Source organism: Nicotiana tabacum, chromosome 15 (genome assembly GCF_000715075.1).
Source record: "Nicotiana tabacum cultivar K326 chromosome 15, ASM71507v2, whole genome shotgun sequence".
Classification (NCBI taxonomy): Eukaryota; Viridiplantae; Streptophyta; class Magnoliopsida; order Solanales; family Solanaceae; genus Nicotiana; species Nicotiana tabacum.
In genome coordinates, this window is record NC_134094.1 from 118,827,370 (window position 1) to 118,844,599 (window position 17,230).

Consider the following 17,230-nt stretch of genomic DNA (forward strand, 5'->3'; position numbering starts at 1 on the left):
CTTCATCGATTAGAGAGGGTAAAATATTTTGAGCAAGTACTCAATTACCTTTACTGGGGGGATGCATCTAGAGGAGTTACCATAGAGGGTTGTGTGTGTTAATGGTGCATAATTGAGTTAGTGCACCATAGAGAGAGGATGGCCCACTACCGATTAGACTTAGGTTGTGAGAGCCTCCTTTTTTGAAAATAAAATGCTTTCATTTTATGGGAGTGAACTAGATTGGGGGGTGCAAAGATTTTTTTGTTATGGGATCTTTTTCCCTTTCTATGTTGTACTTGGCATTTTTTTGGGACTTTGTGGGCTAATTAATTTTTTCATTTTGATATCTTTTGATTTTGGGTCAGAAAAAAAATGCTTTTTAGCTCTTGTAATGTGGGTATGTGTAGGAGTGTGTGTTTTAGTATTATCCAAGTTTAAAATTGGGCCTGCCGACTGGTGAACCATATGTGAGTCCATGTCATTTTGGTTCCCCATTGAACTCTCATAAGAGCCCAACTAACTTTTTGGGTCCCTCCCCTTAGGGGCGTTATGGGAGATGCCCATGGAGTTGATTGATTTTTAGCCAAGGAACTTACCTATAGAGGCATTGAACATTTTTACCTGAATGTTTCTTTCGTCTACCATTTTTCTCCGAGTGTGCCCCTAGATTTGGCCTCTTTTATGTTGATTTTACATGTTTTTTTAAAAAGAGACTGCGCGCTATTAAGACTTTGTATCCGCTCCATTGAGGTCGCTATTGGAGCTACTGGTGGGTTGCGCATATTCTTGTGATGCATTGGGTTTGGGTAAGAACTCATAGCTCCTCATTGTATGGCTGACTCCCCCACATCTGGTACACATGATTCCTTCCTTTTATATACGATTGGTTGCCTATGTGTGCCAATAATGACAGGAGTTGTGGCTGGTGTTTCAACCGGAACTTGAACACATATTTTTGCATATCGCCCTAGTAAAGTAGATGAAGTACATGTATCAATCTTTAGTAGTTTCCCTATCCTATTGCCCACTTGTTCCAAAATTATCTTGTCATAAAATTCTGTTGACGGTTATGGTAGTCTGATCCATACTGTTATTATTAATAGTTTAGATTCCACCGGGACAAAATTTGGCTCCCACCATCTAACAGAGAGGATTATCTAGTGATGTTTAAATGTGTGAAATTTTCTATCCCAAAATCTCTCTGTCATAGTCTCACTTTTGGATCAATCTCATCTTCATTGCTCCTCTCTTATTATTTTCACTCACATATCATACAGTAAAGGGTAAAAAATGCCCCTCTACTATTGAATATTGTTTAAAACTACCCTCCATCATACTAATCAACCAAAAATATCCCTACCGTCTTACTATTGAACAAAAATACCCCTATCTTAATTGAGGTTCCACGTTGCAGCAATCTGATAGAATTGGTCTAACCGATTCTTTTGTAAATTTACCCGATCCAATACCCTTAAACCCATCTAAAAAAGGACCTATATAAATTATACGTGGCTAAACAATACCAAAACTAAACATAAAAAGTGGTGAACTTCACCTTTAACACTAGAAATTACCGCCGGCAACCAAATCTATTACATTCCTGCAATCAATCCCTACACACAACAAACATAACACATGCTTAGTACTAGAATCGTCGCCGGCAGCTAAACGCATTTACTCCTAAGCCGTACATCTAGTATTCTTTTAAATCACCTCCAACAACCAACAAATCGGGAGTAAAAAGTAATCCAAATAAAGATGTGGATTGAGAGGTCTCTTCCCATTGCTTGGATACCGACATCTCAGATTTCAGTTCATTTCAACCGTGGGAAGTCCTTCAAAATGCTCTGAATCGTGTTGCACATGGACAGAAACTCCGACGAGCCTCATCCGATTGTTCTAGAAAATTTTGCTCCATCAAGATTCTTCCCCCAGTTCGGATTTTCCACTTTGTAAAAGCTCATATCATTTCACTATTTCAGATTCCATGAATCTAAAAAAATAAAATCCGGCAAACTTGACATTGGCGGCCATGAAGGTTCCGCCCATTCTCGATCATGATATGATGTCTGAGAACTTTATTGGATAATGGCCAAATTGGAGCAGCAGCAAATTACAGATTTTGTGATAGTAACTTTTCCGAATTTTGAGGATAGATATGGTTACCATTTATATTTAAGAAGATGTTTCCTCTTTTATTTGATTTAGAAGAATTGGGTTTTGATTTTGTTAAACAACACATGTGTTTGGAGAGGAAAGTGTGCGCTGGTTGCTATGGCTTCATTGGTGGTGGAGTGTAGGCGGAGGTGAGTGCAAAGGATTGATTAAAAAAAGAGACAAACGAAAAAACGATTTAGATTTATTTTTTAGCTAGGTGTTAATGGGGTCTTTTAAGTGTTAATCAGTTTTTTTTAGGTGGGTTGGGTCGGGTAAGTTTAGATTAGTTGTTGCCGCGTGGCACTTCCGTTAAAGTGAGGGTATTTTTGTTTAATAGTTAGACGGAAAGGATAGTTTTGTTCCATTAATATGACGGAGGATAATTTTAAAAAATATTCAATAGTATTGGATAATGGCCAAATTGGAACAACAAATTACAGATTTAGTGGTAGTATCTTATCCGAATTTTGAGAATAGATATGATTACCATTTAAATTTGAGAAGATGGTTCCTCTTTTATCACTCCCAAAGCCAGAGCCGTGGCTCACTCTTTTAATTATTGGTCCTCACTGCATGCCTACGTTTCTTCACTTCACTGTCATTATCCCTAAATCGATGAGTAATATTCTCTAAGTCCCTTCACCTTTTCTTTTCTCTGTTTATACTTCTCTTTATATATATATATATATATATATATATATATATATATATATATATATATATATATATTCTCTTTATTCATGAATGAGTTTTGTTTTTTTTATTTTGGTCCAAAATAAGTGTCAATTTATATAATCAAAAAAAAAATTCAATTTACTTTTCCAAAATTACCCTTATGTACGTATCCCTACAAAGTCTTTTACTCCTCATATTAATTATGCTGCAATATTTAATTAAGAATAATTTAGTCACACTAATTATTTTTATCTAGAATTTTATATTTCCTTAATGGGTGTGCCCAAGGCAAATTGATCACTAATTGTAGACCGAAGAGAGTATTATTATATACTTTAAATGATCCAATCTGCAGCCACTTCGTTCTTCTCTTAGGGGCAATTAATTATATTACACCAACTAACCAGAAACTTAAGTTATAAAGGTTCAGGAAAGCGAAAAAAAAATAAATGCACTTCAACAGTTCAACTTCTTTGATTGACTAATAGCCCTTTAAATTCTCTAACTCTATGGAAATACTCACAGGTTTGGTATTTTTTTCTTGTAAAATAGAATGTTTAAATAGGTACTATATCTTTAGGCATAATGAAATTTTTACGCCACCAGTATAATTTAAAATAGTATAATAGCATGTTACTTACCTTTTATTATGTGTTTTCAATCATAGCTATTAAATACAGTAATTTGCAATTACCTTTAATTAATTGACCTAATAATATAAATAATTTTTAGGTTGTACATATTAGAATCTTGTGTCTATAATATTGTTTAGAAGGCCAAATATATAGACGCCCAACTTGGTTCCAATTTTCATTTTGACACCTTAACTTAACGCTTTTCCTATTGAACACTTTAACTCTATTTTGGTCTATATCATTTAAACACAATGCATGACCGGCCAAAGGAGCGTTATGTCCATACATGGTAAGCGCATGAATGTTATTAATATTTGCTTAGGTGGATATTCCAACGGTAAAAAAAACCCACCCGTTAGACCCACTTCAAAACACCCGATTTTCCCATTATTTCTCTCAAAAAAGCCCTAATTTCTCTTTCGTCTTCTTCCCCTTTCAAGGTCGTCATTTTCCTCTTTAACTGAAGCTTAGGTGCCCAAGCTTGAATCTTTATCTGATTTCTTTCTCATCTTTCTCGTTTATCAGTTCCATATCACTAACTATATCAGTTCCATGGATATTTGCCATTGTAGATTGAATGCGCCACTAACTATATCATGGTCACCTGCAAACCCAGGTCGTCGATTTTATGATTGTAAATTGGTAAGTCGGTCGTATTGCTTAGACCCTTGAATTTCTTAAAAAAGAAATCTTTTTTTAAAATTTTTTTGGCCACATTTCTTTTTTTAATTTTGTAGGGTCGAGGTGGATGCAAATACTTCAGATGGCATGATAATGAAATGCCCGACCAAGCTAAGAGGGTTATACGAGGTCTGTTGAAGAGAGTCGAAAGAACTGAGAAAACAGTTGTGCGATTGAAGTGGTTATTTATTGTGGTGGTGGTGTTGTTTCTATGAATTTGGCTTTGCTGATACTGGTGGTTTGAAGAACAATGCAGTATTTTTATGATATGCTGGTGATAATGATGTTGTAGTTGTTGCTATTAGTTCAAGAACAATGTAGTATATTGGAAGAGGGTACTAGGAATTTGGCTTTTTATTAATGTACACTATCTTGTTATGAATGAAATGGTAATGACCAATTTTTGATGCAAATTGAAGTTCAGCTGCACTTCCATATTGTGTTATGAATGAAATGCAAATTCATATTCATGAACTGAAAACATAACTGCCCAAACATATTCATGAATTGAAAACATAACTGTCCAAACATTCAATTGCATAATGTGATGAACTAGCATTACATTGAAGCTAAAAAATAGAGCATTATTTTGGTCTACAAATTACAAAAATAGAGCATTATTTTCCCAAATAAATAACTGCCCAAACTAGTGAACTCTAATAGAGCATAATGTATCAAATAGAGCATAACTGCCCAAACAAAAAACTGGCAGTGATATCTTAGATAACATAAACAAAAGTTGGTCTGCTTCACAGTGTAGATACAACTGAACTTGTTTGACTTGAAGGGCCTTTTTTTTGTGCTGCACTCATCTGCTGAAGCTGTGACCTTGTCACCGTATTTCTTCCTTTAAATTTCAATCCAGGGGGCTTAAATCCAATGTCTAAGTTAGTTGCAGATGTATCCTTGAATGTACCAACTGATATGACTCTCTCAGATGATATACCAAGCTGTAAAATACAATGAATTAGTAAAAATAGAATAATTCCAGCCCACAAAACTACATTACAATAAAATATACACCCTTACATTCAGGATAGTAGTTCCAGTCATGGTGTCAGTGAAAATTCCAAAACTAGTATGCCTTGGTTTTTTTATGTCCAATGGTTGTTGCATTAGCCGAGCCTTATCCTAGTGTAGTTCCTCTTCCTTTCCCCCTGCCTAGTCCAGGGCCTCCTGTAGATTGAGATGTTGAAGGTTGTGTGGTAGTAGAGCTTCCTGTAGCAAATATGAATGCACCCCTACCAATGCCAAGTGTAGTTCCTCTTCCTTTTCCTCTTCCCCTACCAAGCCCAGTTGATTGATTGTTGCTTTGTCTTTTGACAACACTTGTATCCTCATATATAGATGATGGATTGTTTTGTTGAGATGGTATTTTCTGAGATGATCCTGGTGGAGGTGGTGGCATATTTTGACTTTGTTAAGTAGCACTTCTTGGAACATGCTGACAGAAGTAAAAGAAAAGAATATCAGAATTGCAAAAAAAGAATGTAAAAGATAGAATTATAACTATGAGAACTTACCATATTCCTGCATCCAGATTTGTTGTGGCCTGTTTGTTGGCAGTTTGAACAAGTCATCTTTACCCCTTTCTTTGATAGTTTATCATGCTTTTTTCTTGGTTAATCCTTGGCTTTTTTCCTACATCTCTTTGGTCTACATGGCATAGGTTTAGGTTCTGAAGGCTCTATACATGGATTTATTGAATCTGGCCACATCTTCATGTTGGGAATTGGTTGAATGAAGTTCTTGTAAGCTTTAAGGAAAGTTTCCTTCCTATACCAGTGGGCAACATAATCATCTGGGTCCATTTCTCTATCATAGAATGCACATACTGCATGTTGACATGAAATTCCCCTCAACATCCATGATCTACAAGTATATATCATAGTCCTGAAATAAACAATGAATCTGTACACACCTTCATCAACTTCAAACCCATGTTCTGCATTCCATATAACCTTACACCTCCTAGAGAGGGCTTTGTTCTCTTCCAGTATCATCCTAGCCATTGGTACAATGTCAGTAACCCAAGTCTCAGCAAACTTCCTTATTTCTTCCAACATAGTTATAACAGATTTGTGCTTAGGACCTACTATCCAAGAATTGAATGTTTCACACATGTTATTCTCAATGAACTCCCAGAATGAACTCCCAGAATTTGTTTGCTTAATAATATCAGCATAATCAGCAAGTTTGTTAAATTCCATCCTCCAGTCACCCATGAATTGACTTATCACCCTACTCTTAGCCCTGTAACAAACAGTCCTTCCAACATACAAACCCAGTTATCCCTGACCAAATCCTGAATCTCCCACAACTTAATATTTGGCTGGAAAATAATCCTATCTTTATACTTATTGGCAATGTACTTAAAAGTACATAATTTGTTCTTGTTTTTGGTGTTACACTTATGAGCTGGATGGTACTTCTTCACAGTAAAGTCACATTAATTCCCATAATTGCTTGCATACAATTTCCAGTTATACTTGCCTCCTTTACACTTAACTCTAACCCTATCCTTTTCATTAGGCATAATTTTTAGGTGCACTTTGTTCTCCACAACATATGAGGCTACTGCTTTTCTAAACTCTACAGCATTTTCAAATACCATACCAAGCTAAAAAAATAGCTAGGTAATAGTCAGGGTCAAACCTTACCTTTTTACTTCTCCTTCTAGGAGGTAAGTCAATACCCTTTCAGCTAAAACATCTAATTCATATGTGCTATCATCACTTCCAATATCAGAACTAGTGTAGTAGTCTTTACCCCCTCCTAATTTTCCAGCAAACCTGTCCTCCTTAGATGGCCTACCAATATCCTCAAAGCCTTTATCTGTTCCAGCTTCTCCCAGAATAATCTCTTCAGTTGGAGTAGGTTTCTTTCTCTATTTCTTCTATTTTTTCTTGTTTCTGTTTTCATGCCTTAATGAATTGAGCTCTTCATTCACATCACTATCATCTTCATCAAAATGCTATCTAATTCAGACTCACTACTTGACAGATCTGATGCCAAACCAACATCTATGGTTGTTGTTTCTTCAGCCACGAATGTGTTATCTGCATCACTTTCTTGGACATTTATATTCTGTGGAACAGTAGATGTTGACCTAACCTCTTTATTTAATGTATTTTCACTTGGTTCAACAACTTTTGGCCCACATAAAAGTTCACATGGGACAGTCTCATCAGCCAACAAAGGCTCATTAACTATATGCTTAATAAACAAATCTAAATGATCAAGATGATTAAGGTGACAAACTATATTATACAGATGTTCATCATTTTCAATCAATACAAATTCATTGGATTTCGGATGAATTAAATAGAAACCCTCTACCTCAGCATACCCCATATCCTTTGTGTAGGACAGAAGCTCAAAAAGAGAAAAGTGGTCCTTGTCTATCATGTGACCATCCTCACCCATCTCTCCTACATATTTCGGGTCAGGATCCTTGACAATATGTCCACCATGGTAAAAATCGACAAGAATATATTGGTATACAGACATGTCTAGATTTACCATTGTATTGAAAAACTAAAAAGCAAAACAGAGGATGTCAGTAGATTCCCCGACCCAAAATTATAAAAAAATCCTAATTTTCACAAACTCCAATCAAACTAAATTACAACAACAAAAAATCAGTAAATAAAAGCTTACCACAAAGGAAAACTTCGATTGAAATAGCATAAACCGCGAAACTTCAGTCACGGCCAACTCTAGTCACGACTAGCTCCAGTTACGACCAACTCCACTTACCACCACGGTCGAAAAAAGCAAACGATTATCCGTATTAGTAATATAACTGACCAAGATGTTGACGGACAGTTGAATCTAACTCAAAATCGATGAAGATTCCAACGAGAATCGGTATCAATGTAAGTCATTAGGGTTTATTAGGTTAAAGAAAGGGGATTTTGGGTGGAAGATCGATTAACTGAGGCGTGGTAAAATGTGGGTAAGGTAAAAAGGGTTTTTTATCCGACCTGAATAAATAAACACGTATCAGACTATTATTGGTATGTTATTCCACGTGGGAAGTGTTTAAAAACACGCGCTTATGTTTTTACAGCCCGATCACGGGTTGTGTTTAAATGGTATAGACCAAAATAGAGTTAAAGTGTTCAATAAAAAATGCGCTAAGTAAAGGTGTCAAAATGGAAATTGGAGCTAAGTTTAAGGGGCCATACACCTATTTGGCTTGTTTAGAATCTACTAGATAGATAAACTTCTGCTTTTCTTTTCTTTTTTGTTAATGACCAACCATGATTCTGTACGAGCATGAATTTCTACAATTATTATCGTCCTAATTTTATCGGATATCTCCAAAAGGAAACTAATTAATTATTATTTATTCCCTCAGTTTATTTTTACTTGTCTACTATAATTAAATTATATTTTTATTTTTACTTATCTATTTTAGCAAATCAATAGAAAGACAATCTTTTTTTCTTGTTTTACCCTTATTATTAACTACTCATTCCCCAAATTATTTTCCAAAATACTTTAAAATGCTATCATTATTAGGGGTCGTTTGGTAGGAGATATAAGGTGGGATAAAATGTAGGATTAAATTTGTTCCTTGTTTGGTTGGAGGTATAAATTTATCCTGGGATAAATTTATACCGCCAACCAAACAAGGTATAAATTTAATCCCAGACTTAATTCAGGATATCCCATCTTATCTCACCTTATCCCATTAAATGTGGGATTATTTTATCCCATCTCTCATATGGTATAAATTAGTCCTAGAATTATAATTCCAAAATTATAATCCCGAAATAATTTAATCCGTGTATTAAACAATCTTTAGAGGTTATGGTAAAATATATATTATAATTATTATTTATTTCTTAAGGGGCATAAAAAAATTTAAAATTAACAAGTAAAAGTGAAAGGGATTACTTAGTAGGATTTCTTGTTTCCTTGCAGTCAGGCATTGATCGCTTTCTGCCTTAGCATCTTTGTGTCAAGCACCTGTTTTGTTTCTTTAGTTACTATGTCAACTTACCTTAATATTGGTACAACAAATTTAAACTAGGTCAGACAGTTCCACGTCAGGCCTTTGAATTTAGACATATCTTTCTTTTATTGCGGAGTCAGAATTTCAAGTTTGTGGGTTTGAGATTTTAATCTTTTTAAATTATTAGTTTCTAAGTTAATAATTTGTATATATTAAATAATTTTTTAAGACAATTATAGAGTTTAATCTAAAGTTATTAGGTTCAGCCATACCAATTTCCAACACTCTAGCTCCGCCCATGTGTTTTACCCAATGTTATATAGATGGAACAACAACAACAACAAACCCAGTATAATCCTACATGTAGGGTTTGGGGAGGGTAGTGTGTACGCAGACTTTACCCCTACCTGGAGGGGTAGAGAGGCTGTTTTCAATAGACCCTCGACTCAAGAAAAGGTGGAAAGGAAGAAAAGGAAAGATGAAGAAGAAGAAGAAGAAGAAGAAGAAGAAGAAAGAGGGGGAAGAAAGAAAGACGAGGTAGACAAAAGACAATAAGAAAAAAAGGAAAAAAAAAGTAGCATCAAATAGTAACAATCATGGAGCAACAATTTCCAGTAAAAGGGGGAAAAATAGCAGCAAATAGTAGTAATCAGGGAGCAAAAATTCCAATAGCAATTTTCAAAAATAATGGACATTGAAGCTAAGTACCAGATATACTAACTGTAACGACCCGACCCGACTTGTCGTTTTAAGAATTAACGTCCCGTTTAGCGACTTAAGATCTCGAGCAATTTCGTAATAAGTATTTTGATCTGCGGGTGTGGTCGAGTTTGATTTTTCGGAAGATTCAGAATTAATCAAAAGAAACCATCCTTAATTTGAAGCTTAAATGGAAAGAGTTAACCGGAGAGTTGACTTTTAAGCAAACGATTCCGGAATGGAATTATGATGATGTCAATAGCTCAGTATGGTAATTTTGGACTTAATAGCATGTCCAAAATATTATTTGGAGGTCCGTAGTGGAATTAAGCTTGAAATGCCGAAAGTTAAATTTTTGTAAAGTTTGACCGGGGAGGTTGACTTTTTGATATTGAGGTCGGAATCCGATTCTGGAAATTTGAATAGGTCTGTTATGTCATTTATGACTTGTGTGCATAATTTGAAGTCATTCCGAATTGATTTGATGTGTTTCGGCACAAGATATAGAGTTTGAAAGTTCAAAGTTCATAGATTTTGATGTGAGGTGCGATTCGTCATTTTGATGTTGTCTGATATGATTTAAGAATTTGACTAAGTTCGTATGATATTTTATGACTTGATGTTATATTTGGTTGAGATCCTGGAGGGGGGAGGGAGGGTCTCGGGTGAGTTCGGATGCCTAACGGATCGAATTTGGATTTGGAGGAGGAGCTGAAGCAGCTGGGCATCCGGTATAATCGCACCTGCGCGAAAAAGGGCCGCAGGTGCAAGCTCGCGGATGCGAGGCATTAGTCGCAGAAGCGGAAATACAAGGGTTGGCCAGGCACCGCGGGTGCGAAGAATATTATCGCGGGTGCGGAGAATTTTACCCCGGGTGCAAAGCTGCGGGTGCGAAGAATTTTACCGCGGGAGCGAAGCCGCAGTTGCGAAGAAATCATCGTGGGTGCGAAAATCCCTAGGCAATACAAAAACAGAGGGGTTCTGAGCTTTTGCCATTTTTGGGCATTTCAAGCTCGGTTTGAGCGATTTTTGAGCAAGGTTTTCACGGGAAAACTTGAGGTAAGTCCCTTATGATCATTTCTACTCTATAATATTGAATTATCATCGAATAATCTGATTAGATTATATATTTTTAAGGTGTAAATTGGGGGTTCGAACTTAGGGATTTGAAAACGAAAATTTAAGATTTGGAGGTCGAGTTATTATTGGAATTCGATAAAATTGGTATGGTTGAACTCGTTTCGGAATGTGTGTTCGGATTTCATAAAAATTTTGTCGAGTTCCGAGGGGCGGGTTCCGAGGGACGAGTGCGTTGACTTTTGTTGACTTTTTAGAATAAATTTTTAAGTCGACGTACTATTATCCGAAATTATTTTCGATGAATTTTAATGAAGTTGTACAATTAATTTGGTTAGATTTGAGCAGTAGGGAGGTCAATTCAAGCAAGAAGACGATTTTGGAATATCGGCATAATTTTAAAAAGGTAAGTGTCTTGCTTAACCTCGAGTGGGAAAATTATCCCTTAGGCATCGAGTCTTATGTGCCATTTGTAAAATGTGAAAAGCCGTGTACGCGAGGTGACGAGTACGTACTCGGGCTTATATGTGCAAATTTTATTGGATTAAAGTCTTAGGCATTATTGTGTAGTAAATTGGGTAATCGTGGATAATTATTAAATCATCCGTTTGCCATGCCTAAATCCTTGTTGTTGAATTTGTTTTTATATGACAATTTGATGGAATTATTACTTGTATATTTATGTGAATTTCATGAGTTTGATGGTTAATATTTCTTGAAATTTAATTTCATTATGGATTTTCCTCTGCAAATAATTAATTAAGCAAGGTTAAGAAGAAGTATTAATATAATTATCTAAATTTGCATTAATGAAGACTTTGCTTTATGCCGAGTAATTTATATCTCTATTGATTGTTTTTGGGTGTTAAATACATTGTGTGGAGCCTTGGGATATTTGTTTTGAAATTAATTGATTTTGTTATATCTTTGGAATTTGGTTGTAGCAATTGGGCAAATTGTGATATGAATTAATTTTATTATGTTGCCGTGATAATTTTCCGTGTAAATTGTTGCGTTGTGTGAGTTATTATTTTGGGGAGATAAGGGTGACATTTCACCTTTGATATTATGTGGGTATAAGGGTGGCATTTTATTGTTGTTGTGTTTGTTGGAATATTATCTGGGCGGAGCGATAAGGGTGGCTATAGGAGCGATAAGGGTGGCTATTGATATTGTCTGGGCGGAGCGATAAGGGTGGCTATAGGAGCGATAAGGTGGCAATAGGAGCGATACGGGTGGCTATAGGAGCGATAAGGGTGGTTATTGTCAGGGACGATATGTGACGATGTGGAGTTGTGGTGTTGGTGATTTTCATATGATGTTGTGATTTTTTTGTGTTTATTTTTATGATTTGTGCAATTTGTCTTGTTGTTGGTAAATTGATAATAATCTGATTTATGTTGAAATTGGGAGCTTGTGGCTATTGCCAGGCAGATTATAAAATGAAATATGGGCACGAGGTGCCGTGAGTAAATAATGAGGATATTGACACTGTGAATTGTCCGTGCAGTTGTGATATGAAATGTGGGCACGAGGTGCTGTGATTAAATGATAATGATATTTGGTACGTGAATTGTCCGTGCAGTTGTGATATGAAATGAGGGCACGAGGTACCGGGGAAATAGTATGATTTGATTATGGGCACGAAGAACCGTGAAAATATAAAAAATGGGATGAGACCCGTATTTTTATGACTATGAAATGAGGTGTCACATAGTGACCTTTTTAATTGAAAGAATAATATTCAAAATATTTATTTGGAAGGATTTTTATTCAAAAAGAATTATATGAAAGAATTGTAATTGGAATATATTTATTTTAGGAAATTATATTGGAAGAGATTTATTGAAAGAATTTTATATTCGAAAGATGTTTATTTGAGAAAATTATATTTGAAAAAGAGTTTTATTTGTAAGAATTATATGTGAAAGATATTTAATTGAAGAACTTGATTTAACTGAGTGTAATTGTATCTATCAATTGTTAAGCGATATTAATGGTGATTTTATTGTCTTACTGTGCACATCACTAGTTGTTTTATGTTGCCCTTATTGCTATTTGTTTCCTATTATTTTGTATACTATATTGCACAGGTTATTAGACTAGTGAGTGTCTTGACTGTACCTCGTCTCTACTCTACTGAGGTTAGTCTTGATACTTACTGGGTACCGACCGTGGTGTACTCATACTATACTTCTGCACATTTTTGTGCAGAGCCAGGTATTCAAGGTATCGGACTCGGACAGAGTTAGAGTGGGATCGCAAGGATTCAAGGTAGATCTGTTTGGTCATCTCAGTCCCTTGGAGTCTTTTTATTTTATTGTACTGTTAATTTTTAATCAAACGGTACTGTATATTCAGTCCTCGTGATCATTCTATGTATTCAGTTAGAGTTCGTGACTCAATACTACCAGTCTTGGGAGGCTGTTATATTTGTAATTATTTTCGCTGCTGGTTTTAAAAAAAAATAGCCTGAAATGTAATTGTAATCGGCTTCTGTAGTGGGATTTTGGATCGTGACAGTTGGTATTAGATCTCTAGGTTCATAGGTTTTATGAGTCACAAATGAGTCTAGTAGAGTCTTGCGGATCGGTACGGAGACGTCTGTACTTATCTTTGAGAGGCTGCAGACTTATCTTTGAGAGGCTGCAGAACTGTTGGGAAATTTCCACTTCTTTCATTCATGTCATGCAGATTTGTTGATTGTGGAATTTGAGCTTTTATATCTCTATTCTCTCACAGATGGTGAGAATACGTACTACCAGGTTAGCTGAGCAGGCATCCGCATATACTGCTAGGGCTGCAAAAGGTCGGGGCCGAGGTAGAGGCTGATGAAGAGGTCGAGGAAGGCCACGTGCCGCGACTAGAGCACCTGTCAGAACAACAGTTGAGGAGCTGCCAGTAGCTCCATTTGGGGTACAGGTATTAGAAGTACCTATTGTTACTCCTGGACTTCAGGAGACTTGGGAACAGTTCCTGAGTATGTTTGGTACATTAACTCAGGCGGGATTGATCTCTGTTGCACCAAATATTTCATAGATTGGGGGAGTAGATCAGACTCCTACCACAACTCCATAGCAGCAGGTTCACGTTGATCAGGTTCCGGGTGTAGTACCGGTATAACCTGTTATTCCGGTTCGGCCTAAGGTCAGGCCAGAGGCATCAGAAGAAGAACAAAAGAGACTTGAATGGTTTAAGAGGCATAGTCCACCTACTTTCAGTGTCACAGCTACAGAGGATGCCCAAGGATTTCTAGAAAATTGTCACCGTATTCTCCGCACCATGGGTATTGTGGAAGTGAGCGTAGTTGCCTTTACTACATTTCAATTGTCAGGTACATCGTATAGGTGTTGGCAAATCTATGAAGAAGGTAGACCAACCGATGCAACACCACCAACTTGGGCTCAATTTTCGGAAATATTCTTGAAAGAGTTTGTTCCCCAGACTCTCCGAGATGCATGGCGCACAGAGTTTGAACGGTTGCGTCAGGGCACTATGATAGTGTTAGAATATGCTATCAGGTTTAGTGAGTTAGCCCGTCATGCACCTATCTTGGTTCCTACAATTAGAGAGCGGGTCCGCAGATTCATTGAGGGCCTCGATTATGATATTATAATATGCATGGCTCGAGAATTGCAAACTGATACTCCATTTCAACAAGTAGTGGAGATTGCGAGAAAGATTGAAGGTGTTTTAGGCGAGGAAAGGGAGTCTAAGGAGGACAAAAGGTCTCAAAGATCTGGAGGGTTCAGTGGATTTTACTCTTCAGCTAGGACCCATTATAGCGGAGGCTCGAGCAGTCGGCCAGCTCAGTCCGCACATCAGATTACTCGGAGTGCTCCAGTAAGTTCTTACGATGCACCACCGGCATGGGATTCCCATAATGGTTATTTCAGTTATCTGGCACAGACTCAGTACGATCAACCACGGCCTTAGAGGGGTTGTTATGAGTGTGGTGATACTAGGCACTTCATGCGATATTGTCCCAGACTTGGGAGGGGTGGATTTCATCAGAACACTCCAACTACAAGCTTTATTCCAGTTGATACTCCACGTGCACAGTCAGCTAGAGGTGGAGGGCAGGCTAGGTAGTGGGCGCCTAAGAGGTGGAGACACGACCCGTTGATATAATCGATATGATTTGGCTGAGGCCAATACACCAGATGGTGACGTTACAGGTATGATCCTGATTTTGTTATGAAAGGATATTTTCCCCTAAATTTGATTCGGTTCTGAATATTGAGGTGAGTCGTCTTATTATGCTTCGTTTATGGGTGAGCTTGGTAATTTTTATGACCCACTTATATGTTTATCCCTGTTGAGAGATTTGAAGATGTGAGCCCGTGTCTGTCATTTATTTTTGTACACTATTGAGGGCTATAAGTCCAAAAGTAATTTTTATTATTCATTACAGTGGGTTTAATGTGTTTCGAAATAATTGATTCCAATTTTTATGAATTATATGTCCTACCGGTATGAGGGTTCATTATGTGTTGTGAAAACTGTTTATGAAATATATTGAAAAGAAGAAAGAAAGGAAATTGAAATTCCAGTTGGCACAATGTGCAGAATACTTGTGATACGGAGTTGAGGACGAGATCCTCGCATTTATTTTTATGATATAAAATATTTAAACCGGGCTACAGGCCACGGTAGAAGTTATATAAAGACGAGGTCCTTATGGTGAAATATTTATGAGTTTAAAATTCTCCCTTTGTGAAATTTAATTTGTACAATAATATTAATAGGGAGTCATGCCTATTAGGCTTATTTGATAATTTTTGTATATTTTCTGTGCATATTCAGCCATTTTCGTGCTGTAAATATTGAATTTTAGCCTATGAGATGAGTGCCAAGGTGGCGTTAAATGTGACTCATTAAGACGGGTAAATAGTTATGAGGTTTTCATGCCTCACATTTTGCTGTCAGTGTTGTGAAAAATTCGAAACGAGGTTTTGGTTAATATGAGGTTAATCGACGATGTTGTAATCGATTATGAACAACTATTAAGACCAGAGATATGGTATTTTGTTGGGTTGTGGATGTGTTGTTAGGAGTTGTTTTGGTGTTACTCTGACAGGTGGATAGGCCCAATTACAGGGGAGACTCTGCCGAAATTTCTAAAAAAATTGGGAGTTAGTAAAAATTTGGGGGATTGAGACGTGCGAAAGAAGAGATAAGTTATGTTATGTGTTTGAGAGAAAATGACCCTAAGCGGGGGAGAATGTAAAACCCCAGAAAAATTTTAAAGTACTTCCACACTATCAAGAAAGTTGATGTGTGCGTAGGCACGAGTTGCTATAGCCAGTTGAGACTAATACCGTGCGTTATTGTGAAAAATCAGGCCTTTGAAAATGTTTGGAGTGTAAGAAATTAGTCATAAAGTTTACATATATGGATAAAAGAAATAATCTCAAATGCGATAGTGTTGTCGGGCTTATCTCAAATGCGGTAATGTGGTATCAACCGTGAGTATATGTATAAAAGTAAAATCATCGATTTGGTAACCTCGGGAAAATTCTTAGCACGTTCGAGGACGAACGTTTGTTTAAGAGGTAGAGAATATAACGACCCGATATGTCGTTTTAAGAACTAACGCCCCGTTCAACGACTTAAGTTCTCGAGAAACTTCGTAATAAGTATTTTGACCTGAGGGTGTGGTCGAGTTTGAGTTTTCGGAAGATTCGGAATTAATCAAAAGAAACAATCCTTAATTTCAAGCCTAAATGGAAAGAGTTGATCGGAGAGTTGACTTTTGAGCAAACGACTCCGGAATGAAATTTTGATGATACAAATAGCTCCGTATGGTGATTTTGGACTTAGGAACGTATCCGAAAAATTATTTGGAGGTCCGTAGTGAATTAAGCTTGAAATGCCGAAAGTTGAAATTTTGGGATGTTTGACCGGGGGTTGACCTTTTGATATCGAGGTCGGAATCCGATTCTGGAAATTTGAATAGGTCTGTTATGTCATTTATGACTTGTGTGCAAAATTTGAAGTCATTCCGAATTGATTTGATGTGTTTCGGCATAAGATATAGAATTTGAAAGTTCAAAGTTCATAGATTTTGATTTGAGGTGTGATTCATCATTTTGATATTGTCTGATGTGATTTAAGAATTTGACTAAGTTCGTATGATATTTTAGGACGTGATGGTATATTTGGTTGAGGTCCCGGGGAGGTCTCGGGTGAGTTCGGATGCCTAACGGGTCGAATTTGGATTTGGAGGAGGAGCTGAAGCAGTTGGGCATCTGGTATGATCGCACCTGCGCAAAAAAGGGCCGCAGGTGCGAGCTCACGGATGCAAGGCATTAGTCGCAGAAGAGGAAATGCATGGGCTGTCCAGGCACCGCGGGTGCAA